The following is a 27,704-nucleotide window of genomic DNA, read 5'->3' on the forward strand; positions in this document are numbered from 1 at the left end:
GTGAGCGGTCAACAAGCAGGAGGCCATATAGTCTTTGAGCAGCTCTCACTGAGACCAGATCGAGGGCTGGAACATTAGGTCATAGCTCAAATGTCCTGGACTCATTGAAGCAGATGGAAGGTTTGGAACATCACAATGTCCAAACTTTTTGCAATGAAAACTAGCCTCTGCAGGAGTCCGCTGAAACTTCAAAAAACTGATGGAAAACTCCAGAGATGTCAACAAGTCAGACGCTGTGTGGGGTGGATTATGTCTGTTTGGGGGGAGCTCACCTCCAACAACCAGCCATCGAGGTATGGCAAGATTGGTATCCCAACCTCCTTAAATGGGCAGCACTGGTAAAGACACAGAGAGGCATTGATAAAGTATTTGTGACCCACATGAAACCACAGGTAGAGACTGTGGAATTGCAGGGTATCTTTTAAATCCAATGCCATCATCCAGTCTTCTGGATCTAGGACAAAGAGAACTAAGGGCACAGTGAGCATTTTCAAGAGGACTGGGTACTTTATTGTACCTAGGTGCCTTAATGCTGGTAGCTGAATACCTGATAGCTGCATCAAAAGGCCTGAAATGTGTGTTGTTGGTGAGGTGGGTTTGTCACGAAGTTAGCTGAAACCCCCCTTCTAAGGCCTTGAAAGGTGCAAAATTGTTGAGACCTGCTCCATGGGCAGTGCTAGGCTAAAGGAGCACACTGTCACTTTGCTCTCTTTAAAATGTTCTAAATCCATCTAGTCTATGATGAAACAGGCATCAAAGAGCAATTTTAAGGTTGACATCAAAGTATCATGGTGATACCAACTGCCCTATCCAAGCAAGTCCGTAGGGTCCAGACCTGAGCTTATCACTTATATCGCTGCACCCTGGATAATTTGTTTAGGTTGGGCCAAAGGTCGTCATGGATCACTGGCAAGATGTCAGCCACCATGACTCATAACACGCGATTAACCCCAGAAGACAACCAGAATGGACAGACCCAAAGACAAGGTTGGAGGGCAAGAACATGTTCCTACCAAGAGCTTTCTTGCCTGCCAGGGTGGTCAGAGGGGCAGCAGTTGAAATGTATACCCTGTGCAATACAAAATATTGAATCAGTATGATTTTCGCATTGCAGGATATTAAATCAAGCATTTCAACGGCTTAGGTCCATTCCTTATCATGGAAGGCTCTGCTGGAATCTATTTCCTACTTATAGGTGAGACTGACAATATTAATGATTTTTAAAACCAGGAGCTACCTTGATGTCTATGGTCCATTGTGTAAAGCACCTGAATACAGGGGGTGGGCGGTTGGCTTCGGGGGATCAAATATGGAAGGGTGCAGAACTTGTGTAAAATATGACAAACAATATACAGCAGGGATTGGCCTCAGTGGAGGGCAAATTATTTGACCAGATTCTCAAAGCACAAGAGGCGGTGGTCTATGGAAAAAATTAATTAAAAAAAAAATAAAATAAAATAAAATAACACAACACTCACCATTGAGAGGTTGGCTTTGTGCCAGGGATCGAGCTTTCTACTAAGACAGTGCTTTACTAAAGGGCAAGAGAGGCTCTCGGGAGGTTGCCCCTAGTTGTAGAACTGCTGTCAGCACATCGTTTTCGACTTTTGATAGGGAGAAAATAAAGATCTAGCACTTCAGCTGCTCTCGCTCTCCTTATCACCATGGGGGAGGAGCAAGCTCCTCTGTAGGAGGACCAGAAGTATCAGAATTTAGGCCAGCGTCTGGTAACGCATCAAGAACACCTATCTTCTGTAGGTCTATGAAAAGGTTCTAGTCATTATAGAGTTCAGAGTTGTCAACTTCATCATCCTCCTATGGCCCTGGGTCAGAAAATCTGCAATGTAGGGGAGGCTTACCTGAGTCCAAATGAGGCTGAGGTCGAGGTGAAGATGGAAGCGACTTCGAATGAGGTCGCTGCAGATGGTTGTATAATTAAAACAAGCATTTACAACAAGTTAGAGCAACTGGCATTGTAAATTCCTAACTGGACTTTTCTTGCCACATAAACTGAAAATTAAGTGTAAAACAGTTGACAGAAGCAAGCCAGTTCAAAGCACCACCGCTGGCATGAGCACAAGAGTTATTAGCTCCCCGCCTGAATATCTAGAAAGGATCACAGCTGCGATGTAAGGCAAACCGAAACCGGAGGAGGGGGCCATCACAAGCTGTAACAGAAGGAAGCGCGACGTAGTGTGATGGCCAACACAAATGTTCAGGAATGTTCACTTAGTTCAGATGCCAGGGAAGGGAACTCAGCACACTAAGGAGACACATTTCACAAAATGCACCAGAAGCGAGCCAATTCAAAGCACCGCCATCATGAGTGCAAGAGTTATTAGCTCCTTGCCTGAACATCTAGAGAGGATCACAGCTGCGATGTAAGGCAAACCGGAGGAGGGGCCATTGGACGCTGTAACAGGAGGAGGCGTGACATGGTGTGATGGCCAACACAAATCTTCAGGAATGTTCACTTAGTTCATATGCCAGGGGAGGGAACTCAGCACACAAAGGAGGGACATTTCACAAAATGCACCAATAAAAATGACGCATTTAAGACATGCACAACAAAGAATGAATACCAAGAATGGGTGTGGTTAAAAGCCCACAGAGAGATTACAACAGCCTCTAGAGCACTTACGCGCTCGACCCTAAAAAGGACTATCTTTTCCGACGACACTGGAGGGCCAAGCACCAAACTTTGTGCATTAAAAGGTGTTGGAACAAGTGTCTGCCACGGAGTTGGGGATGGATATGCCAGTGGTAAATTGACTTAGGCCCTACGGATTAGAGGAGGCCTCCAAAGGTCCTGGGGTACCAAAAATTTGTAGCATTGCCACTTTAAAGGCATGTATCTGCTGTGGCATCACCAATGGACCCAGAAACGCTAGTTGGATCGGGACTAAAGCCGGAAACAGTTCTGAGGCCAGCAACCGTGACTTCAAGGCACCGCAACATCTACATGGCTTCTCTTAATGAGTGAAGAGATGAAGGAGAGTCGTCTTTGGACATCATATGCTCTTTCATGAACTTATCCAATTACTTCAAATGCAACAATGACCCCTTTCAGTACTGGCCTCAGGAACTGAAACACATCTGCGACCCTGACAAGCCGTTGCAGCCTTTCTGCATTGCTACACAATGTAGAGCTTCGCCTTGGTCTCAGATGGCCTATGAGTAGAGTTACCGCACAACTTTGAATTGCGTGTGGAGTCTACAGTCCTTTGTACACTGGAAAATTCTTAATCATTTCAAAATGTTTGTATGTCTGGCCAGGAGGGGGCGTGGTTTAAAATCAAAGGAGCAAGCTCCGGATCCACACAAAGTCTTATAAAAGAAGGAACTGAAGTCAGTCAGTGGAGGTGGCAGCTCTTCAGGGTCCGACATTTCCAGGGCAGGAGGAACGTGACGTCAACCCATGTGATGCCGATGTCAATGTGCAAGGGAATTGAAGAAAAGAAAAGAAAAATCAATCGCTGGATCCAGTCTGCTGCATCAGCTATTTACAAGTTGAGGAATATGCAAAAGGAATTATCGATTGGAATTTGGAGTTAGAAGGGTTACCATAGTTCACTCCCACAAACACATAAAGCCAGCCCTCAGAGCCAATTTTAGTGTGCCCGAGGACTTTTGCCATCTTGAAAATGCACTGTCACATGGTACTTTGGGCCTGTTTGCAGTAAGGCAAACAGGAACTACTGAAAATGTGGGTAGAAAAGCTCTGGGAACATTTACCCTCACTGGTTAGGGATTGGTCAGGAGTCACCCTCACTCACTAGAGCTAGGCTGAATTGTGGCATTCCCATGCACCCTTCTCAGAACACTTTCTGGATCTGCAGAAGATCAGAAGAGGACTGGGCCTGCTGTGTGTGACCTGTCAGGAGCCCTGAAGGACTAGAGCTGCTCTCTTTTGTACTCAGGAAAAAGAAATAGCCACACAGGAATTCAGCCAACAGACCCTTGAAGTCCACGGGGAGATAAGCTGCAAGAGGACTTTTCCAGAAGGGACCCAGCTGGGCAGTGGCAACTGGACCAGTACTGGACCCTCTGAGTCTCTAATCAACGTCTCCAAGGTCCTCAGGGGCTTAAGTGGTGTACTCCTGTGGTGGAATGGAACATAAAAAGACCAAAGTCAAAAGGTAAAACCGACCAGGATGGATCCGGTTGGCATATCTGACCAGCTCTCCACTGTGGTCAGCCTCAAACTGTGCTGAATTAACAGTCTACCACAGCCATAGACTTTTGGGACCAATCCTTTTTTTGAAGCTAGTATTTTTTTTTAAAAAAAATTAAAGTGAAACAGTACTATAAAACTTCACAAAATTCAAGTCTCTGGTTTCCTTTATCACATTTTGGTGTCATTTTACTTATTAAATGTTACTCTATTTTTTAGTTCTGTTTGGGATTTTTATTGTTTGGCATTTTGATTTTATTGTTGTTTTAGTACTGCATAAATACTTTAAACACTGTCCTAAATTAAGTCTGCTTTGTGCCACTGCTGCCAGGGGGTTGAGGTCAGGATAATTTAGTGACTTGCAGGGTCCACTCTGACAATGGCCGTGATTATTCCCTGAAGAGGGCAGTCACCCACCCCAAATAACTCAATGTCTTACTAGAAAGGAAACACATACAGTAAGAAGCAAGCAAATGAGCTTGTCACAAGATATCCAATGGTAAGCAATGTGCTGATCCAAAGGTCACTAATTATAGGTCAAGAGAAAAACAGGTCACCTCCAAATGCAGCTAAAAGCGGTCTGTATTCCAGAACTAAAAACAGTAAGAGCCAATGAGATGTACCTGAAGAAGTTTCCAAAATGTTCTGTTGAACATCCCAGTAAAAAAGGTATTTAGTTCCAAAGAAAAATATAGGTAGTCATGATATTTTCAGTAATTGGTACAATAAAAAGCTTAGGTTTCTTAAAATAATTAAATTCAGAGCTTGCCTAAACAGTCATAATTGAACAGTATTACATTCCAAACATAAATCGATCACGCCTGTACATAACCCAATTCTGATTCCTACTTCTAACTGAAGATTCCTCACCTAGTAAATATCCTCCAGGCACCAGACTGTATCCAGAAATTTCTCAGCATTTCCTTCATGTGCAGATAACTGGTGTCATGTGGGTGCGCTTCAACTCCGTCCTGCCCAGAAATGACATTGGAGCCACAATAGCAGCTACCACTATGCACTGGTCAGTTCCTTTCTTTCTGTGCCTTCGGACTTGGATCAGGAGCTAGGATCATCATTTTTCCCTTTTTTAAAGTGTGCAAGGGATCTCTCTCCCCTCAAAACTACAAGATTCAAACCAGCAGCAACGGTCACAAACAGATGCCGTAACAGACCTTCATCACCTTTGTCTCTGTTGTTTGGGTTTGTTGCACAGGCTGCCTTGGTCCCAGTCCCCCACCATGGAACCTATATCTTAGCTGATCTTGATCTGGGTCCACTGGTGACAGACACCGCAACAGGTTGAAGTGTTCACAGAGGCCATGTTATGCATACTGGCAACCCTTCCGATTCCCTTTCGAGCACTTATCGGCCCAAAGAATCCAATCAGCACACGTTCTTTGCCTAGTGACTCCTACCCAGACTCCAAACTTGGCACAGAAATCCTTGTCAGTTCTTCCCCACACTGACACCGGCATGGACACCACCAACACTAGAGGAAGAAGAGATTGTCTTTTCGGACTAGGAAGCGAATCCACCAAGACTGAAGTGCAATCCAATTCAGCTTCAAGTACAACCAATTCAACCCCTTTCGCATTCAGAGGCAATGCTACCTTTACCTATTCAAATGCCTTTGACTTCAGATTCAAAGTGTCATGATGAGGAGAATGAGAGAGAAGGAAAATCTCAATACTACAAAGAGGAAAACGTATTTCTGGATTTTCAGCATCCTGTGCTGAACAGGACACCGAATTACTTTGTCCACATGCCCCTATAAAGAAGAATCAGCCTAATTTGCTGTGATCATCAAAAGAGCAGCAGACGTTCTTGACCTCGAATTCCCGTTGGTTGAGGTTAAAGCAAATGTACTTACACAGGTCCTACAACCAAAACAGACATCTACGGAAGTACTGCTTCTGTTCAATGATGCCCTCAAAAGATACCCTTCATAATGGGCACGTAGGCCAGACCTGGATCTTGCACACCAGTCAACAGACTAGTCATCAGCCAAGAGACTTCTAGTCCAAGCATTCACAAGCAGACTAGTTCCAAATTCATTCCCTTCAACGCCCCTGGATAGGAGTCCAAGAGTATGGAAGCATTTGAAAAGCACATTTTCCCTCCACCAGTATCATCCTCAGCTCCATAAATACCAGTTACCTCTTGGGGCTATATTGCATGTGTTATGGGACATGGCGGGTGAGATTTTCCACACAGTTCCTGAAGAATTTCAACCTAATGTGGGGTAAATCATTTAAGACGGACAAGGGTTGCAAAGTAAGTCACCCTTTCTGGGTTAGACACCACTGACTGTTTACGTAAAGAAGTTGCGACCAGTGGTGTTTCAGCACCATACGTGGATAAGAGCAACAAGCTTTTCCAGCGATATCCAGGCATCACTTGTGGACACATCCTTCAACTGCACTCATCTCTTCCGACACAAGGCAAACTCGGAGCTGGACGGCTTTAAACAGAGGAGAGCCACAGCATGCTCCCCCAAACTTTCAGTATACATATGGTAGTCCCTCACTCACCATGACTTTGGAAGAGGCTTCTAACAGAGATGACACCAAGATCCACCTCCACAGCAGCAGATCTCCCAGTCATTTCAAAGACAAGGTCAGGGATCTGCCCCTGAGGGCCTGGATGCTGTTGGCCAATGTGCTAACTAGTCCCCAACACTTCTGCTTCAAAACCCCTTTAGCTTACCATCAGCCGCACATGGCCATTCCAGTGGGATAGTACAAGGCTTTAACTCCACCGGTGGCAGAGCATCCCTTCAGACACATAGGTGCTGCCAATCGTTCTAAATTGATAAGCTCTACCTTTTCAATGCCCCCCACCACATAAACCACCTACACCACAGTGACGTCCATCCTAAAGATGAATTTTTCAGGCTCTTTGGGACAAGGGGCCAGCAAAGAAGGTCGGGTATGGGGGCTGGATGGTACTCCTGTTATTTGGTGATGCCAAAGGAGGACAGAGGCCTTCATGCTACATTAGGTGTTTGCCCTCTGAACTTTATTAAAAAAAAAATAATAATAATTAAAAAAAAAGACGATTTACAGGATGCCTATTTCCATATAACCAGTTTAGCAGTCTCACATGCATAACCTGTGGTTCCTGGTGAGCTACAAGCCTTTCCAGTTTTCCATGCTCCCCTTCAGCCTCACTAGCATTCACAAAAGTGATGGTGGTCGCTGCCCATCTTTGAAGGTTGGACATACCATTTGTCCCATTCCTAGATGGCGGGTTGCTGAAGACATCACCTCAGTCAGTAGTGGACCACCTCCAGATAACAGCAAACAACCTCAGATCTTTTCGATCAATATGCTAAAAGTCAGACCACACTTCCTCACAGAAGCTCATTCATCTGAGGCATTCTTGATACAATGCAATTTTGAGAATTTTCTCCAGCTCAGCAAGTCCAAGACATTCAGATTATGATTCCAATGTTTCAGCCTTGGTCATGGGTCTCCGCAAGAGTGCCTCAGACTTCTGGGTCTCTCAGCCCCCTACTAGTGGATTACACCAGGAGGCACATGTGTGCTCTGTAGTGGGATCTCAAGTCTCAGTGAGCTCAGCACCAAGGGAACTTCTTGGACTCCAGCCAGTTGCCAGAGGAGACTGCAAAACATCTGCAGTAGGGACTGTTCGACTGCAATTGGACAGGTGGTAGACCCCTCTTTCTACCACATCCAGATTGGACGGTTGCGATGGATGCATCGTTGCCGTTTTGAGGAAGGTAATCTGTGAAGGGTGAAGATCAGAGGACTCTGGTCTCCAACAGCGACCGTTCTTTACATCAATCTATTGAATAGTTGGTGATTTGTATAGTACCAAGAGCCTTCCTCTCACCCATTAAGAGAACTGGTAAGTGTTCTCAGAGAAAAACCACTGCCATTTGGCATGGCAAACAGGGCGAAATAGAGTTGTGGATTCAGTGCCAAGAGGCTCTGCAATTTTGGAATTGGTTGAGCCATCAAGGCATCCCCCCATAGTCAACCACCGGGATGGATTTTTTTCCACACCAGGGCGGATGAACTCAGCAGGCGTTGCTTATCAGATCACAAAAGGCATTTATACTCAGAGGTAAAAAAAACTGTGTGTATTCAGGCAGTAGGGAGAATCCTGGCTCGAGCTTTTTGCCACGGCTGAGAATGCAGTGTTCAAACATTTGCACAGGAGGGTTCCTATGGTGTTTCTTGAACTGTGAAGCTTTCCACGCAGACTGAGGCACAGGACTTCTGTATGCCTTCCCACCCTTCTTCCCAAAGTTCTGAAAAAGATCAGGAATGGCCTAGACCAAGTCATTTTAGTGGCTCCAGATTGGTCCAGGAGAGTGTTACCAGGATCTTCTGGCCATAACCACCTGTCCTCCCAATTGGCTGCCACTTCAGAAAACTTGTCACACCAACAGAGCAGAGATCTGCATCGAAGCCTGCACAATTGCATGTGTGGGGGCTGAGCAAAACAGTTTACTTTCTTTGATATCCTTCCCCCAGCTTTGTGATGTTCATAGGGGCAAAGAAAGTCAAAGCTCTGCAGAACATGGATGATTCTCTGCATCTAAAGTACTACACACTGGCAAAGAAGGCCCCCTCAAGGCTTGAGGGCTTATTCGACCAGGGCCAAGACTGCTACCACTTGAGTACACAGTGTCCCAGTCCTGGACATATGTCATACTGCAAAGCTGGCATCAGTTCAAACAGTTCCAAAGCACTACTGCCTTGATGGCCAGGTCTGGCAGGAGCAACACTTTGCCTGCTCCGTCCTACAGGACTTTTTGATCTGAGCCATTTCACTGACCCATCACCTCGAGAGGTACCGCTTTGGTATCTTTTCACAGGTGAGCAATCTGGGCTTAGTTCGAGTACAAAAAGAACAAAGGTTACACAAGGTAAGCAACTTTCTTCTCACCCCTAACTTTTACTTGTTCTTTAGTTGGTAAAAAGGACTGGAACTACAAGTGAATCTATACAGCTGTACACTTTACACTGGGGACCGAAACCAGAATTCGGAAAGGTTTCAAAAACAGCTCCTTCATGACATTACCTAAATTAACAAAATTTAGAACATAAAGGGGAAAGGGTATGATGTAAAATGAGTGCACCTTTAATTTAATGCTGCATCAGTACACTTCAGCTCGGTGGCATGTTAGACCTGATGAGCCTGTGGGACAAGGAGGGAAGCTCAAGATGAACCAGCAGAAAATAAATAGGCAACGATCTATAGACCGATTTTGTGAACCACTTATGGGCATGGTCATCACCCACTGTTTCAAGCATTCCTCGGTGGGGCAATGTTTGCTATAACACGTTACAATGACACAGTATTAAGATATGGCAAGGAGTTCAAAAGGCACACTCTGCCATTGTTACCTCACACGCAGAAAAGATAGTACCAAACCAAAAACCTCCACTCATTTGCAGTGCCCAAAAACATGGAAAAAGATATTACTCAAAACAAATATTGCTCAATACAATACACCAAAACACTCAGAATTCAAGGGAGAAGCTTCAGACTGGTTGTTTGAGGGGCTAACCCCCCCACCCCACCCCCCCTCAAAATGAATGTATTGTCTGGAAAATAGTTGGGTACAGATGCTTTTCCTCGGGTATAGTGACGTGTCTGTGTGTGCATTTTCATCTGTATTTAACAATTTCTTGTGAAATCTGACGCTGCTTTGAAAGTCTTCAAAAATGTTTGTTATTTTACAAAATAGTGTTTTTACTAGGTACCCCTGCTAATCCACCTTCGTCTCCCTTTTCACTGCTCCTTTATTCTCTCTCATGTGCCCTGCTTGTCGTAGAACAGAGGTGTCTCCAACAGGTCAATCGTGAGCTACCAGCAGCTCACCAACACTTTGAGCAGCATGTGGTCTTGGTATTTTTTGGGGGGGCGGGGGCGGAGTTTGAGGTAAATAAATGGTTTGTTTTAAATTTCAAAGTGTTGCGTTTTTAGTTCCATTATAGGAATGGGTATATCCTTTAATTTTGTGAGCAGGTCTCTTCATTATTTATTTTAGGTCCGCAGCACCAAAATTCTGCCATGACGTAATGATGGGAGCTGCTCCAACTAGCATACGGTACACAGAACTCCGCTTAAGGACATTGCACTTCCATGCAGCAACAGCTGCTTCCGGGCTCTCGCTTGCGGCTTTTACAGCGCCCGAGCAAGTCTAGCACAGGGCTGCCCTCGCAGCAGGCTAGCAACGGAGTCTTGGCCTAGGGCAGTGGCTGTGGGGTTATTGCTGTGTTTATTAGCAGCGCCCAGGACACAGTGTAAGTCCTGGCATCAGACTCCAGAGAGCAGGGCATGCCTTCGATCGAGCAGCGTCTCTGCATGGTACAATACTTGAGGGATTATTCTATCTTCTTTGTGTTTAAAAAGCTGGATCTCACTTAGGCCTCTTTATAAGTGCGGTGATGGAAGGCTGATTTTACCTGAATTCCGTCTCTGTAAACACGCTTGAATTACCAGCAAGGTTATCTCCTGAGATGTATAGAAACAAGAGACTCTACAATGCTATGACTCTCGCCAAAAAAATACCACTCTCTTCCCAGCAATTGCACTAACTGGGAGAAATATACAACTGAAATTATTATGCTTAGAGCTGGTTCAATGATCACTGAGCCTGATGTATGAAAAATGTTCATGTTTTAAAACGGCTCTACTTTAGGAAACATAATTATTAACTGTTTATTGTGGAACAGAACTTCTGCTAGGCCCTTCAGTCTCAAGACAACTGTTCTATAATGTACCAGCCACTTCAGATGGGAAACGTGAGATCGTAGGTGAAAATGGAAGATGGGAAATATCCCAGTTAAACTGTTAAAACGTGGGCGTTATTCCTCTGCATGGTGAAGAGGAATAATTCTTGTTGGTAGGCACCTCACTTGCAAAATACGTTTAAGTCGCAGTACCTTAATGAAACAGGAGCTAAATGGGTGGGTAAGCATAATAATGAACACAAAAAGCAGTGATAGTCTATTATGGTACTGTGATAGCACAATGCTGTGCGAGAATGCTTTAAATGGAAGAAAATTAAAAAGAAAAAGCTAGCTGTTAAGGCGTTCTGCTTCCAGTGGCTAGGAGGTATTGTGCCATTTCTAAGAGAAAAATGCAATATAATATTTGGTTCAAACATAGTGTCTGGCGCCATTGAAATTAGACTTAAAGTAAACGGGTGTGGGGGTGGTGGTCCTCTGGGAGAAAAATGCAAGAGTAACTCACAATGATTTCCACTGGTCAGAAGTAGCGGTCACTACAGATAATGTTGGAGATCTCCGTTGTAGAATGTATTTTGACATTGTACGCCAGAGTGATTGTTGGCAAACCTGAAGTTCCCCGCACCCCCACCCCCAGTTTGTGGATTCATACGTTGTGTGACCCTCGTATGCTTAATTCCTACAGTTTCGCAATCGAACACAAACCATAACTTTAGGTGTCTGCAAAAAAGTCTCTGAAAAATAAATGTTTTAGCTTTTCCTTACCCACAGTTACCAGAATAAAAAATGTCCCATTTTAGGGAGACACGAGTGGCTGAAACACAAATGTAAATTTTTCGTCCACTCTTTCAAACGTGGACAGGATGTGACGTAACAGAAAGCACTGCCGACTTTGGGGTCTTGTCATCCAAACAACAATCTCTGCGTGCCTAAAAACAAAAATATCGATGTGTTCTTGTGTAATATAACTGTTGCTTATGTAAAGCGCTCCAAAACCACCTGGTCGAGTTCTCGTTATATAAAACTAGAAACAAAATGTAAAGTTGTTTTAGAAAAACACAAGCGCATACACTTCTGTTGAAACTGTGTAGAGGTTTGAAGCGCATCTTAAATTTGCCACTAAAAAGTACTATTGAACAGTTCTACTGTTTGTTATTTTTCAAATGTCATTCTATTACAAAGTCTGAGCAAGCACAGAATATCTGACGCGTATACAAAGCATCTGGTTAACAGTGGATTGGCACAAACTTGTCAGCAGGAAAATCCTGAGACTCGTGGGTTGCAGAAAGCCTGGTCTACTGCACAAAATGACTGGTAGAGGCAGGTGCAGTATGAAGCTGATTTCTGTTTTTTTATCCAAGTAACAAAGACATTGCACGGGCGACGAAGCCCTTCTTAATAAAGGAGGCGCGCGCTCGCATAGTCCCTGCCCCCTCCCAGGGAGCAGACCTGTTTGGAAAGATGATTTCACTGTGAAGCCCCGAGGGGGGTTGCTCTGGAAACATGCCCAGTGGAGGGTAAGAGAAAATGCTGCTGCTTCATTTCTCTTTAAATCCGACAGCACATGGAGCTGCAACGAAGAGCAGCGTGCAGACCACGGTGGTGGGAAGAGGTGGTTATAGAGAGTTTCCCAGCACCCAGTAAAAACGGAGGAGGGGTCTGGGGTGGAAGGGGGGTGTTGTATAGTATGACTAACAAAGAGCACCCCCATTCCAAGTACAGCCAAAAGGAGAGAGACTAAACATGTCTGCTGTCAAAAACAACACGAGGAATTGAGAGGACATCTCGTCTACCCTCCCACTTGTCACCGGCCTTTACAGGTCTTTCTTTACCAAACAGCACTCAAAAACAGGCACTGGCAAAGCCGATAGGTTTCGCCTTTGTTTTTTCTTTTGCATTCTATCTCATTAGATAACTGGATTATAAAAATGAGAAAACGGTTACAATAATGTTTGTTTTAAATTTGATAAACCGTTAATAGTTGCTTATGGTGTGACACAAGTTGAATTAATAAACAACCTAAAAAGTAATCTGGGAATAGCAAAAATTAGGGCAGCAGACAGTGGAAGTCACAAAGTGCAACATTCAGTGGTCGAAGTACAAAAAAAAAAAAAAAGTATGAGGACTACAATGCTGTGTGCAAATGAGTGTGGGGTGAAAGGGCGGGGCAGGGTCAAAGGTAAGGCTAAAAAACAATATTCTGTACATTGTTCAGTCTTTCACCTTCAGGTAACTACATATAAAATAATGCACAACTTAAATGAAAAACAATGCAAGTTAAGTTAATCAGTAGAAACGCACTAATGTACATTATGAAACCTCCATTAGTTAATTTACTTCAGAGATCTGGGTCCCTAACCAGGGAGCTACAGAACTGAATCCAGGTTGGTGCAATGGTATAGAATAGTGACTTGTGTGTGTTTAGTGCTAAGAGGGCCCAGTTTATGACATAACGTACTGGGAATATGCAAGTCATTTTAAACTTACATCACACACAGTATAAGAGGCTGCTACAAAACCTGCAAAAAGGTTATCAAAGGGTGCTTCCAAAATAGAGATTTAAAACTTCCCAGACTGTAAAGATAGCCATTTTTTAAAAATTTAACCATTCCTTAAAAGCATGCACTTCACAACTCACCTGGTAACTCCCTTGCAATACTACTCAAAAAGAATAAAAGTGCGTCATCAGGAAGCTTCAAGTGATTCCAACAATTGAAGCCAGTACCAGCTTCCAAGCACCCTTTAAATTTGAGGATTTCAGGCAGACATCACACACCCTGGCACAAAGGCTTGATTACCTGTCTGCCCATCCCTCGTTTTCACAGCACAGGAGATCCCTGCCTTACATTTCAGCTGTCAGAATTAACAGTCCCGGGGCTGAGTTTTCATAAAAAAAGGTAAATTAAAAAAAAGGTATGGGCACATCATGCCCCTCAGATCCAGCCCACTTCGACCACTGCTCATATTATAAATTTGTAGAAACTCTGCTGTGAAGAATTTGACAACAAGGGCAAATATTAAAGTACATCTGTTCCGACTTACTAAAGTGGTCACAAATAGAATGCATTTTAACACTTCTTACAGGCTAAGGCACTTGCTGCAGAAATGATTTTGTGCCCATCAATTTTCAGGGCATAACGGTAAGTTACCTATTACAGTTAACATACTTGCTGGTGAAATCTGTGTGCAGTCTAATTGCAGATCCGACTTGTGCACAGTCTAACTTGTTGTCTAAATTATCATAAAAGAGCACACAGAATTAATGTGCATGTTACAAGGCAATGTGCAACAAGGATGTCACAGATTTCGGTTTTAAGTAGCCAGTTCAATGGATAATAGCTGTTGCTTACTAATAATCCTTATAAGATAGGTCATGGAGTTATGAACCTGTATCAAAGAGCTGCGTACAATCTGCAATGCATAAATGTACAGCTTCCCCCACCCTCAATCTTTCATTGTTTTAAGTTTGATAAAAATAATTCCCTTTAATAGTAACTGTAGTAAATAAGCCTTTGTCCGGCAAGGTTATCCAGGATCTTTTGCCTTGCTGCACCCTAATCTTGCTGTGTTAGAACTCTGCACACTTTACCCCTGCTAAGCAGTAGTAAACCACCTGTTCTCTTTTTAAACATAGTTGAATTGCTATACTCTCAACTGGCATATCGAGCTTACCCAAGGTCCCTAATATTTTGTACTATGTGAAGCCAGGGCCTGGAAGGTACATGCCACCAGTGGTCTACAGCACATTATGCGTGCTGCCCACAACAGCCAAAGAGCAAACAAGGCTTCACGCCTAAACTGAAGCCTGACTGCAGCAGTGCAAAAACTGCAACTCAACCTGTCGAAAAACACTCAACAGACCAAAACCTGCCTTTCAAATGTTAGTAAGACAACCCTATGTAAATCTTGTAGCACACAATGCAGGGTGCATGGTCTATAAACATGTAGGATATGTATAAATTTAGTGTCCTTACAGTGATTTGCACCCATTTTCACTGTAGGAAGCCTGGCTGACTCAGAGAAACACCGAGAAGTGATATTAAATACCAGTACTCTATCTTGAAATTGGGACTCGCAAGAACAATAATCAGAATGGACAGAGGTGATTCCTTTGAACACTACATACTATTAAGGGTGAGTGCTGTAGGTATCCTTTGACATTAGTTTGTCAAATTCCTGCTTAAGGACAATAGCTTTACCACAGTACACCCCCAGCCAGCTCTCAGAGCCCAAGTTTAGAGTGGCTGAAGACTTTTGCCATTGTGAAAATCACCATGACAACGTATTTTGGGCACGTTTGCAGGAAGGCAAATAAGAACGACTCAAAAGTGGGTAGGGCTGGCCCGAGGAACTTTTACACCATTAGATAGGGAGGGGCTTGTTAGAAGTAAGCTTAGTGAAACAATGTATGTCATATTAACTACTGTTAGTGTCTGTTGATCGATTCTTGAGTTCTGAGCTCTTGAAACTTGCAGTAGCTACCCGAGAAGTGTGTTTGCTCGCCCTCAGTGAGTGAGTGCGGAAAGAGTTGTAGTTGGCCCAGTTTGCAGAGTCATAATGCACAGGAACTAAGAACACCAGTGGGGAAACTACCTCAACCACCACTGTTTCAGCTTGGTAGTTTCTGTCTGCCCCATTGCCCCAAATGGGATCTGAAACCAATTCATAAATTAAGTTGGCTTGTATGATTATGTTCCTGGAAAGCAGTCTGAAAGAAAATGACATCACAATTGGTGCCATGAAATCCTCTAATACACTCACTGCCTATATTCAGGTTTATGTATTCTCTATGATGTCTTTACATGCATGTATAGTGTCCAAAAAGTGACACAGGCTTTTTTCTAAAACAAGTTGTCACTTTGGGGTTACTTTACACAAGGGGCACCCCTGAAACGTGGCAGTCTACTTTTCTTGCAGATATCCGTAAATACATTTAGTTTTGTTTGTGGGAGTGTTATAGGCAGAAGTGAGCTATGGAAAGGGGGAATTCTAACTTCATATGCAGTTTGGCATTGCTGGTCACCCTTTTTATCTGAAATGTAATGTTTCTTTTTTATGTTTATAGCCTAGAGTAGCTGATATCCTGGAATATGCTTATCTTTATATATAAGAGAGCAGTAGGAAGACGCAAGGTACTGAAATGGGACATTTCAACTCCATATGCAATTTGGCATTGCTAGGTGTTGGGTATACCTGAAAATAAAGGTTATCTTTACACAGATTGGTACATCATTTTTTTCCCATTAGCAGGCTCTCGTAGCGGTCATGATTGGGTATCTTTATGTACTTGTCTCAAATTCATTTTCAGCATTTTTTTTTTATTTTTTTAAATAGTGTTATCAGAATTGGTGCTGTATCATGCATATATGCTTCATTATGCGCATGAGCGGTGGTGTTTGTAGTTGCACTCTTGACCAGTTTGGGTAGATGCCATGTGAAAGATCAGGAGGACCACTGTGCAACTTGGGCATCAGCACTTTAAAATGTGTACTAAGGCAGCGTTAATGATCCCTCGACTGATGATTAAACAGAAGACCAGTTACAAATGAATACAGACAATTTTCTATAAAGTCCTATTTAAGTATCTCATGGTCTGATCTTAAAACGTGAACAAATGTTCTCTATTTTTCTCTGTGAAATATGACAATCCCATCTGCACTGTCTGGTTGGACATAAGCCTCCAGAGCCCCAACCCAGCAATGCAATTTGGTGGTGGTGGTGGTGGGGGGGGAGGGGGGGGGGCTATAGGGGTAAATCCAGATTCATGAGCCCGCATCAATCATTAAGTCTGCCTCAGTGGAAGGTGGCAACTTTGTTCTGCTACAGTTTACAGACACAGGGCATAGTCCGTGTCACCTGACCTTTGCCTGCATAGGGTTCAGGTAATATGCAACAGGGCAGACGAAAACCAGACATACAGAGAGCTACGGTAGATGGATTACCTGCTTGTTTCTAGCAGCAGTCTGGGCTGTGCAGCGATGAAGGTTGCACGCCTGACCTCACAGCTCGACTATTGCTAGGGAATCGCAGTGGCAGCGGAACTTAGGTCAAGGCTCAAAGCAGTCTATAAGGAAAGCATCTATAAGGCACCACCCGACTCCAGCAGCAGTGGCCCTGTGGGTCTGCTGCAGACAGCAAAAGTAGTTGCAGTCTCTGGGTAGAGTTTTTCGGGATTATGTTCTCAGTGACAGTTGTGACCTACAAACCAATCAGGGTTCTCCGCTTTGGCTTTCAAACCCCAACCCCCCCCCCAACATCCTTTTCGTCAGCACCACCAGTCTTTCATGCCTACAACAGACTGGTGGGATCCACAGGAATACACATCTGATACAATCTTCTATAACTTACTGGAGAACTGTGCCAAGAGACAGATGTCCACATTTACAGCACAATCATTCCTGGCTTGCCCTCTTGGGTCACCAGATGTCCCATGGGTACTCCATGCCAAGATCATGCTGGGCTTATCCTCCTAGACAGTCTCTCCACCTGCAGGAACAGGTAGACTTCATTTCTCTTCTAGCAGGCAGGCTTCGTGGCACTTTCGACAGGCCCTCAGTTAATGTCCCCTCATTCCTGGGAGACTAGCTGTCAGGCAGGCACCAGCGCTGGTTGCACAGCATTTCTTGAAAACTCTGAAGTAACACCTATCTTGGTCAAGTAAAACTTGGGACTAGAACAAAGTAGGGCGGTTTGGATCTCTCTTTGTTGAATATTTTCCAGACAAGGGATGTGGCTCCAATGTCTGCTGTTTCAGAACTGGTTTGAGCTGGTTCTACATCAAAAGTCATTTTCCAACCGATCTCCAAACACAGCCTTTGTGCAAAGTCAGGTCTCTCACAGAGGGTACCAACGGGGCTGGCTTCAAGCAGAAGTATCCAAAGCACAGGCACAATGAAGTGTGACTTCTCTGCACCTGCCTGATATAAGCCTTCCAGGATCCGTAATCACACATACAAGAAGCACTGGCAAAGCCAATAGGTTTCACTCACCTATGTGAAATCTATTAGCTTTGCCAATATTTTTTTACATGTTGCAAAGTAGTGCAAACAGCAGGCTTAAAGTAATAAAAGCACTATGAAGTGGCCAGCATTGACTGCATCATAGCGGTTTTAAATTTTACTTTAAGCCATGTTGCACAGACGGCCGAGATGCTGTGCAACATGTAAAAAACAATAGGGGAGGGTGAAGCTACAAGAGGGAGGAGGGTAGGAAAGACATCTGAGTGAGAGGAGAGCATGGTGGTTGGGTGAAACCACAGGGAGGATGACAAACGTGAAACAAGATAGATGTGGGCTAACGGCCAGTGCTGCTGACTTTGGAACTGGGGCGAGTCCCGGCACCTGCTCAACGTCCTGTGATTCTGGGCAAATAGCTTGATCTCACCCTTAAAATACTATATTTAGGTTTTTAAAGAGGAAGAGCTAGCAGCAAATGATAATCAAACCAGCCTTCTGTCTATTTTGCCAAGCCCTCGTACAGCCCGGCTGTGTATGGGAGGGGAGGGATTAGCAGCAAGTGTGAAAGGAACTAGCTTTTTGGAGTGAGTTGGAGTTAAATGTCAAAATAAAATAAAAGAACGACCAGAGGGAGGGGGTTAGTAACGAGAGAGTGGGAAATAGCAGGGGGATATCGCAACACTTATACAAATGTGTGGTGGGAGCTTTTTTCACAAGCACACACACGAGTGAGAGGTGTTAAATAAAACAAGAAAACAGGAGGGCAATAATATGAAGCACTGCTTATGAAAAATGTCTGAACACGAAAATAACAAAAGTCTAACTTGCACTTTTTAGAATCTGTGCGCATGAGGGCCTTTCAGTCACCCAAGAGTCTGAAGCACATTTGTGAAGGTGATCTTTTTACAGTAACCTACTAAATACCACAGCCTTTGCGTGGATTCCATGGGGGCCAGAATGACAATATTGCAGGTTGTAGTAGAGCAGATATACCTTCAGCAGCCCTAGAGACACAGGACAGTGTAAAGACAGACATCTGCTCGCATGGAGCACGGGCATGGAATATGGGGAGAGGGGGGTGGAGGGGTACTTCAGAAGCACAATGCTAGTGGAAGGACAATGGTTCCAAGTCACTCATTGCCAACCAGAAAGGATACTTTGTCCAAACTCCAAGGAGCCAACAAAGTTGAGGAAAAAAGAGAGGAAGTGCAGGCAGACAACATCAGAGGCTGTTGCTGACCAATTAGAAGCAAGAAAAAGAGTTACCATTGGTAAGCTTCCCCGGTAAGTAATAGGAAGGATAGGGCCCCTTTTAGGATATATTTTTTTAAATTAACAGAAAAGATTTCAAAGATTTCGCCACAGCACAAGTGCTATGCAGGTGAAACCTGCAAAGGCTGACCCTGCCTGGAAACGTCCTCAACCTGATCAACAAACTGCAGTGACAGCCCTTACCCATACAATCTACCAAACTGCAGTGCTCTAGAAGACCTTACCAGCAGTCCTTTGCTAACAGACATTTACTACACACTTACTATAAGTGCACTGTAGACCACACTGACAGAAAAAAAAGATGTGGTCACACAAGATTCAAATCATGTATGCTGCCACCACTGCTTAATGTGATACTTCACTTCCTACTAGGATGATGTACTTGCGGCTCCGCTGCGGGTCACAGGAGAGGCAGGGATGAGGAATTCCTATAGCCAGACGCCCAGGACATATTGTTTGGGTGTCCAGGATAAAATGTTTTCATATTTATTTTGCCCTCGTGACAAGAAGCCCCAACCCCCTGCAACACAAACCCTTTGGCTGCCAGTTTACAGTACCATATTATGGAGCAGGGAAGGGAACGGTCAGCAGTTGAAGTAATATTTGTGTCCATGATAATGGTTTTCAAACTTGTATTTATGGTTCATTCACACAAAGCCTTTATTATTAGGATGAGGGCTATAAATAACTAAGCTCGGACAACAATACTGACCATGGTCCCAGTAAAAACAGGGAAAGACACAAAAAGAAAAACGTTCCCTTGCAGTCAAACTTATCGGCAAAAGTGCAATTAGACATGTAACAGGGCGATGGCCAAGGCGGTAACAAAACCTCTCTTAAGGAGGGACAAACAAATCATTTACCAATGTCAAAGGATTTTTAAAGGCCAAGTCCACGAACAAGTGGTAGTGATGGGTATGGCTAAAAGGCCAGATACATAGCAACATATGCTCAACCTAAAATGCGTACACAGGTCTGCAAAGTTTCCCAATAAATGACTAAGTCTAATGCTCCCAGAATGCGCTCAGATTACATGCAGATATTTGCAGAATCTTGGAAGCAAGATTGATGATCATTTACTTTGAAAATAAAACATTCACAAAAAATGCAAATAGGAAAAAATGTTTTGCTAAACTACTGAGAAAGTTTAGGTACCATTTCTCAGAAGCATCTTTTAGTAAAATGTGGCGACGCATGCTAGTATTTCCCAAAAAATATTCATGATAGAAAAATCAGCGTAATCAGTTTAAACAAGATTATGGGAAGCATTAAAATAAAGACGCATAGGCAAAGCCAATAGGTCCGACACAGGTGGTCATTTTTTTGGTTTTGTCTAAGCGCGTCTTGTTTTGACATGGTTTTGTAAACCTTTATTGTTCTGGGAGCTGCCTGGCCCTCACCACTGTAACAAACCTTGGTAAAAAGCTAAAATATTTTTTAGTCTCAAAAAGCACACATTGCAACAGTAGTTCGTGGCGCTGAACAAACTACTTTGTGTGCCGACATGCTCCTTGTGAATGGAAGCCAGGCAATAAATGGATAGAGAGAATGTTAATAGAAAATAGAAGGTTTTGGTTAACGCCAGACCTAATTAGGGCCCAATTCTTAAAGAAAGTCACAAAAGTGCTCCTGTAGTGTCTGTCTGTACTTTAGTGCACATTTACGTATGAATCTACAAGCATTTACAGAAGTAGATCAGGAAATCATACTCCAAGGAAATATTTGTGAGCACTATCAAATTTGCATGTGTTGATTTGCTCATGTAAAAATCTGTTGAGCGTTTACAAATTCACTTCCCTTCCAACCACTTTTTTCCCCCCAACACTGTAAGAAGATTTTCTTCTGCCCTTGTCAGAAGCAAATTTCCAACCGTTCTCATTATGGGAAAACATTAGTGAAGATCTGGTGAAATCCTTGAAAACATGCAAGTTTGTAGGTTTGCACAGACCCAAAAGAGCATTCCAACTCTTGAACAATTGCTTACTGCTTTCTCCAGCCCCCCAGTATGTAGCGCTGCGGGAAAGTGGCAAAACAAGGAAATTGCCAGTATTCTAGCCTGTGCCTAATTTGTGCTTGTTGTTTCCGGTGCAGGGCACCAGCACTTATTTTTTTGCCTTTGGCATTTACTGCGAGGAAAAGACACATATGGGAAAGAGGGAGGAGGGGAAAAACGAAAAAGCGTCACAAAGGGGCAGTGAGTGTATTTAAATGAATTGAAGAGGCCCCCAATGGCTTTAGGACTGTGCTGCCTCAGTATTCTGTAGTTGCACCTATAATTGCAGTAGCCGTATATTTAAGAGGAGGGCTTTGGGCACTGCCACGTTTTTTGTTTACAAATTAAGCACTGAATCTAGCCCTACTATAGCATTAGCCCAGGCATATTCCACAGAGGCCATTATCTTGTTGCTACAATACACAGCATGAAAGTGACAAGTAGGTTTTATTTTGTTTTTACAGGACAAGTAGATTTATGAAGCAAACTGCTGTAGATATTTTGTTACATTTCACACACTTGACAGGTCCTGCACATTACATTATCGAGAAAAGACAGCGACCTTTACTCACACTTGGGACAAAATAATAGCTAGGATGAAACCTGATCTATACTCTGATAGCCACCGTATTGTGTCAGTGTGATGACGCATATCGTCACACTCCAGATCATAACATAGTTGCCATCTTTAAAGTATAGAAAACAACCTTTGTGCTATACCTTCAGCATGGTTGGTCATTACTATTGGCTTTGCCAATGCCTGCACATTATAAAAGCATCAAGAATAGGGGCTGACCTGTGTAGCGATCAATAGTGATCTGAGACGCCAGCAGCCTGACCCACCTTGGCCGAATGTCAGAGCAGACCCATACTTATTACTGAGCTCTGAAGCCCTGTAGTCCCTGCTAGCGTGGAGGACGGATCGCCCACGATTTCGACCTGGCCGCATGACTGGAGCAGGAATAGCACTGGGTACAGAATTGTGAACGGACTCCTGATCCCACCCTCAGTAAGTGACACCGACTGGAGGGAGGCCGATGCCCTAGGTTCCAATGCAGAGCTGGCACAGAGTGTGGTAAACTATTAGATTCTGTCAAGGGGAGGCTTGGTAGCCCCCAACCAACTATCGCCCTGAATGGACCACTGCCGCAGCACGTTCAAGCGTAAGGTGCTTAGTCTGGGCACCATGGGGACACACTGTGCAGGAAGATCTCCCTAACAGTATATAATGAATCGGAGAAGCAACTGACGGTGGCCCTTCCGGTTGCAGGTGAGCGAACACTGGAACGAACACCTGCTCCTCCCTCTAGCGGCACCCAGCGGCAGAGGGGGAAGCGGTCCTCCTGAAACTGGGCTGCCCACCTCCTGACCCTAACCTCAGGAGCTGTGGCGGGGGAGTGCCCTATTCAAACAATAAATACCAACACATTTTATAAAGTGTTGCATACCTAAACTCTGCAACCCCATAATATGACAATACACTGATCCTTGCTTGCTTCCACAACTCAAGGCAGCATAGACTGGGGCCCTTAGGGCTAAACTACTAGGAGGCCACACCTGATCTCCAGAGAACTCACACACAGACGGACACTGCCTCTCCTCCCTCCTCGACTATTTATAAAGAGAGTATCCACATCCACCTGGTGACATCCGGACTTCTTCTGTTGTGTTCTGGGTGGGCAAGCAGGTCGGAGCTTGACCTATTATCACCCTCTCGTAATCGACCCATAACCACAAACTTGACCACGCAGAACCCACTGGGACCAGTGTTCTCCCATGCATTTCCACAGAGACACAATGGGTGGGGGGGGATGGGGGGGCGGGGGGGGGGCAAGCACTCAGCGGCACATACCCAACAATCAACAAATATGAAGTTCCCGACACTGGAGACTAATGACGTGCACACTATATTTCAAGCCATAAGTTTGTCTTGAGAAGCAGTGAAATTCAAGAGCGGAGGGTAGATGTTTTGTCCTCAGACAAGAACTAGAAAACATAGCTACCCGAGTGGCTGAAGCAGAGAGCTGAATCTCAACACTGGAAGGCAATGTGGCCCATCTGAAGGCTAGCGTTCCTAAACTCCTCTCAGCAATGACCTTCCTTGAATCCTGTGCTGAAGATGCTGAAAACAGATCTCGTCGCAATCTACGCCCAGTGGGATTCCTGAAAGGGGTGGAATCCATTGCTCTACAGAAATTCTGGGAGACATGGCTGTTCCTTCAACATCCCTGAGGGCCTGCTCTCTCCCTGGTTCTTAGTGGAGAGAGCTCAAATTCTTAGCACAGCATCTGCAAACAGGACCCCATCACAACCACTGATCGGCCGGAAGCTCAACCACAGAGACAGGTACAATTCTCCGATATGAAGTGCCAGTCCTCCTACATGGACTACTACAGATTTGATTCTCAGCCCACCAGATGATCCCCATCAAATCCGATTGTGTACATCCTCCTCAAAGGTATTTCAAATCACTCACCACTAAACCTCATAACTGGGACGCCAGATTTGACCCAACAGCCGATTTGGAGCCTCAGCACATGGCATCTTATGGATGAACAATGTACTGTCTACTTACATACAGAAATCACCACCTACTTCAAGACTAATCAGTGTATAGCAGACCCTCCCAGAATATTGTGGGCTGCTAGTAAAGCCACTATTAGAGTTAAACAATACATAGCTAAATAATAAATACATCGGATTGAGCGAGCTAAACTGCCCCAAATCACAAAGCTTGGATCCCGAATTCAAGACCTAGAACACAGCCCCCGGAACCCAATCTGGAGACCCATCACCAGCATCTCACCCTGGCCAGAGCCACACTACACCAGTTAGCTCTGGAAGAAGCCTGACAACACAGGAGGGCATTGATCCGAAATGTTCATGGTTACAGAGACAAACATGGAAATTACGTTATTAGTTGACCACTGAAGACATGCCATCCTTGGAATCCATGACTCTTCGGGTCGGAGGAAACATGCTCCAGAGAAGAGAAGACAGAAATTTTCACTACACATTACTGTCAGATTACAGCTCACAACCGCACCCCAAGGCAGACAACACTTGACACATGCTAAGACATTCCACATACCTTTACTCTCACCACACAGGAGATTCAATTTCTCAATACCGGGCCCAAAATGCTGTCCCTTTGAACACTATAGCCCATTCCAAGACACACTTACCCCCCCCCCAATTTCCTCAATCTTCACTCTGATGCAGTTGATAAGGGAGTCTTTCCCCAGCACTGGATACGGTAGTGGTTATTCGTAAGTCAGACTGGCCTGCTACCCATTGTGAGGCACATAGACTCGCCTCCCTCAAACACAGAGATCAAAATATTCACTAAGATCCTCGAAAACAGGCTGCAAAAGGTCATCCCAGTTTTAATTCATCCACAACAATGCAGTTTCCTGCTAGGCTGTAGCATCTGCCATTTTACCCTATTTGCTTCACATGGCGCTCGCTTGTTTACGGGAGCTTTGAGATCCTTGAGCCCTCCTGCTGTTGGACTTTGAGAAAACCTTTGATTCAACTGAATTGCCATTCTTATGGTCCTTAAGATCATAGGTTTTGTTCCGCGATTCTGTAGATACACCAAGCTCCTTTACTCTGAACCCTCAGCACGGGTAATGGTGAACAGAGACATCTTCCCCATTTGTAGAGAAACCCAGAAGGGAAGCCCCTTTTTGCTCTAGACATTGAACCCCTGGCATTTTTTTTAGGCGATGCAACACACAAATATCCGGCTGGAGATAGTAAACAAGGCCAGATAAGATAACTGCTCTCTATGCTGATAAATGCGCCTTTTCCTTGCAACCCTTCAACTTTTGGTGCTCTTATGCATAGGATGCCTCCAACCTCAAACGGGACAAGTCTTTATTGGTCTCCTGCCAAGAAGATAACAGCACTACTTCCTGGCAGATAATTTATACAACATGACTGCTCAGTTTCCAATACATCAGAGTCTACATTGTGCTAGAGATGACCCTTGCGTGGAACCTAAACCTATCTTCCCTTGTGACCAAGATGAAACGGGACAAAGGGGGACACAACTCCAACTTAATGTGTTGGGAAGAGTGGCCCTCTTCAAAATGATGGTGCTTTCCCTGCTTCTTCTACACCTTCCAGAATTTTATGTCTAACTTACTTGATTTGCTCCCGTTCATGGAAGCACCCCAACCCCACGCACACCACAGGACAAATGAGTGAAATCAGTTTATGATGGAGATTTGGGGAAGGCCGACCTACAGGTGTTACAGAGCGACTCAAACCCTGGTGATTAATGATTAACTGAGTGGAGCGTGTCATGACCTAACCTACCAAGCAAGCTCTTACTATAAAGGAACTCCATTCCCCAATCCCTCCCAGATATCACTAAAGCAGTTCTTCTGAACAGTCCTTCTGAACTGGAGACACGCTTTGCTTACAAAGGGTTGGGACCAAAGACTGACCGGACAGACTTCCCTATGGCAGGCACACTACCTACACCACACAGTGAAACTCGAGGGTTTTTCTGAATGGGATCTAATAAGGAGCACTACAGTGGGAGATGTATGTCTGTCAGGATCTGCAGACCCAATATAGCATATTGCAGACCCAATTCCACAAATACCACTAACTCAGACATACCCTCTCCAAATATAAGGGCGACATGGAGGACCTACCTGAATTTAATCTCCTTGAAGCAAAGCTCACCATTAGAAACTGGGTTTCTGGTTGACAGAGGTATGTACCCTGATCAAGAAAGAAGCACAATCCTACAGGGTGGTGGAATTTAATTAAATATCTACTTGCCCTTGTGACAGGTTGCTTCATAAATCTACCTGTGCCGTAAGAAAACTATACTTGCCCCTTTGGTGCCATGTAGTTCGGCTACAAATTATGGCAGCTATCTCTTTATGTAAGAGCTCTGATAAGAGTCTCCCTAAATATGCCAATGCTAATACTATAGTAGGGGTTGAACACTAGCAATTTCAAGCCTTGCTATAGCAATTTCCTTATTTGTTCACCTTTCCATAGATCTACATACTGGGGCTGGAGAAAGCAGTAAGCAATAGTTTGAGGGCTGGAATGGCTTCAGGTCTGTCCAAACCTACTAAAATGCATGTTCTAAGGATTTTCACCAACTCTTCCCTAATCTTTTCCCCTACTAAGTAAGGTTGGAAATTAACTCCTGACAAGGGAAGAAGTAGAAGTTCTTCCAGGGATGGGGAAAAAAGTGTTTGGAGGGTAAGTGAACTTGTAAACGCTCAATATATCTTCATGTGAGCAAATCTACACATCCATTTTTGCTTGTGCTAAAATACAGTTCACAAATATGTTCTAGATGTACAGTTTCCTGGTCTACGTCTGTAAATTCATGAAAGCCACTAATGTAAATTCATTTATCATGGATTCACTTCTGTCACTTTATTTAAGAATTGTGCCCCCAATTAGTTCTGAGGTTAACCCAGACATTTTGTTTTGATTACATTTCAATTTCTCCCTCTATCCATTGGCTGGGCTTACTGTAAGTGGTAGCATTCTGCTCTTCTACAAGGAGAATATACTGGCACACAAAGTAGTTTTGTTTAGTGCCAGGAACTACAGTGGCAAAGTGTGTTTTTAAGACCAAATTTGTTTTGTTTGTTTTGCTTTTTGCCAATGTTTGTTACAATGGTGAGGCCCTGGCAGCTCCTACAACAATAAAGTGTTACAAAAACCATGTAAAAACAAGACATACATGGACAAAATCAAAAGATTGACCACCAATGACGATCAGTTGGCTTTGCCAGTTCTTGTTTTTTTCATGTTTCCCATGATCATGTTGAAAATGGTTACACTGCTTTTCCATTCTGAATATGTTTTTGGAAATACTAGGATGTCATCAACACAGTTTACTAAATGATGATTCAATGAAATAGTATCTAGAAGTTCACAGTAATTTAGCAAAAAAATTTTTTTTGCTACTTGCATTTTTTTTTGTACATTTTATTTTGAAAGCAAGGAATCAGCAATTTTGTTACAACATTCTGCAAACATTTGCATCTAGTCCGAGAGCATTCTATGAGCATTATACATAGCTTCATAATATGTCAGGCAGCTGGCTATCGGAATTCCTCACCCCTGCCTGTCCTGATCCTAGACAGGGTGAGTCACAAACACACCCTAAAATAACATGTGTTCAACCCTCTGGTAGTATGGCACAGATCAGTCAAGCTTAACTTAAGAGGCAATGTGTAAATTATTCATACAACACTTCAAACAGGAAAACAGTGAAGACACCACACAAAGAGATACGACAAAAATAGAACTTAATAATTTAATAAATAAAACAAGACCAAAAACCTAATAAGAACATAAGTTATTATTTTTTTATATATTTTTTTAAAGATTAAACTAAAATGGCGCTCAGAAGGAAGATGCATCAAACAAACAGAAATATCTGGTTGCACCGGGCTAAGACAAAGTCAAAAGTTCAGGACGACCGCAATGGAGCATGGGCGGGGTAGAAGGACCCAGTGAGGCCAGCTGAACGAAAAGTAGCTTAATCCTGGTGAGGTCAACACGGAAGGTAAAGGGTACAGCAGAAACGATGT

The 27,704-nt window shown here is 43.9% G+C and overlaps 1 protein-coding gene across 1 annotated transcript in view; it reads right to left on the minus strand.

Annotated features, from left to right (window-relative positions):
* The window catches only part of UBE2G1 (ubiquitin conjugating enzyme E2 G1), a 296,237-nt gene that overhangs the window by 245,123 nt on the left and 23,410 nt on the right, over positions 1–27,704 (minus strand). The gene's annotated exons all lie outside the window — the stretch shown is intronic.

The sequence above is a fragment of the Pleurodeles waltl genome, chromosome 3_2 (genome assembly GCF_031143425.1).
Source record: "Pleurodeles waltl isolate 20211129_DDA chromosome 3_2, aPleWal1.hap1.20221129, whole genome shotgun sequence".
Classification (NCBI taxonomy): Eukaryota; Metazoa; Chordata; class Amphibia; order Caudata; family Salamandridae; genus Pleurodeles; species Pleurodeles waltl.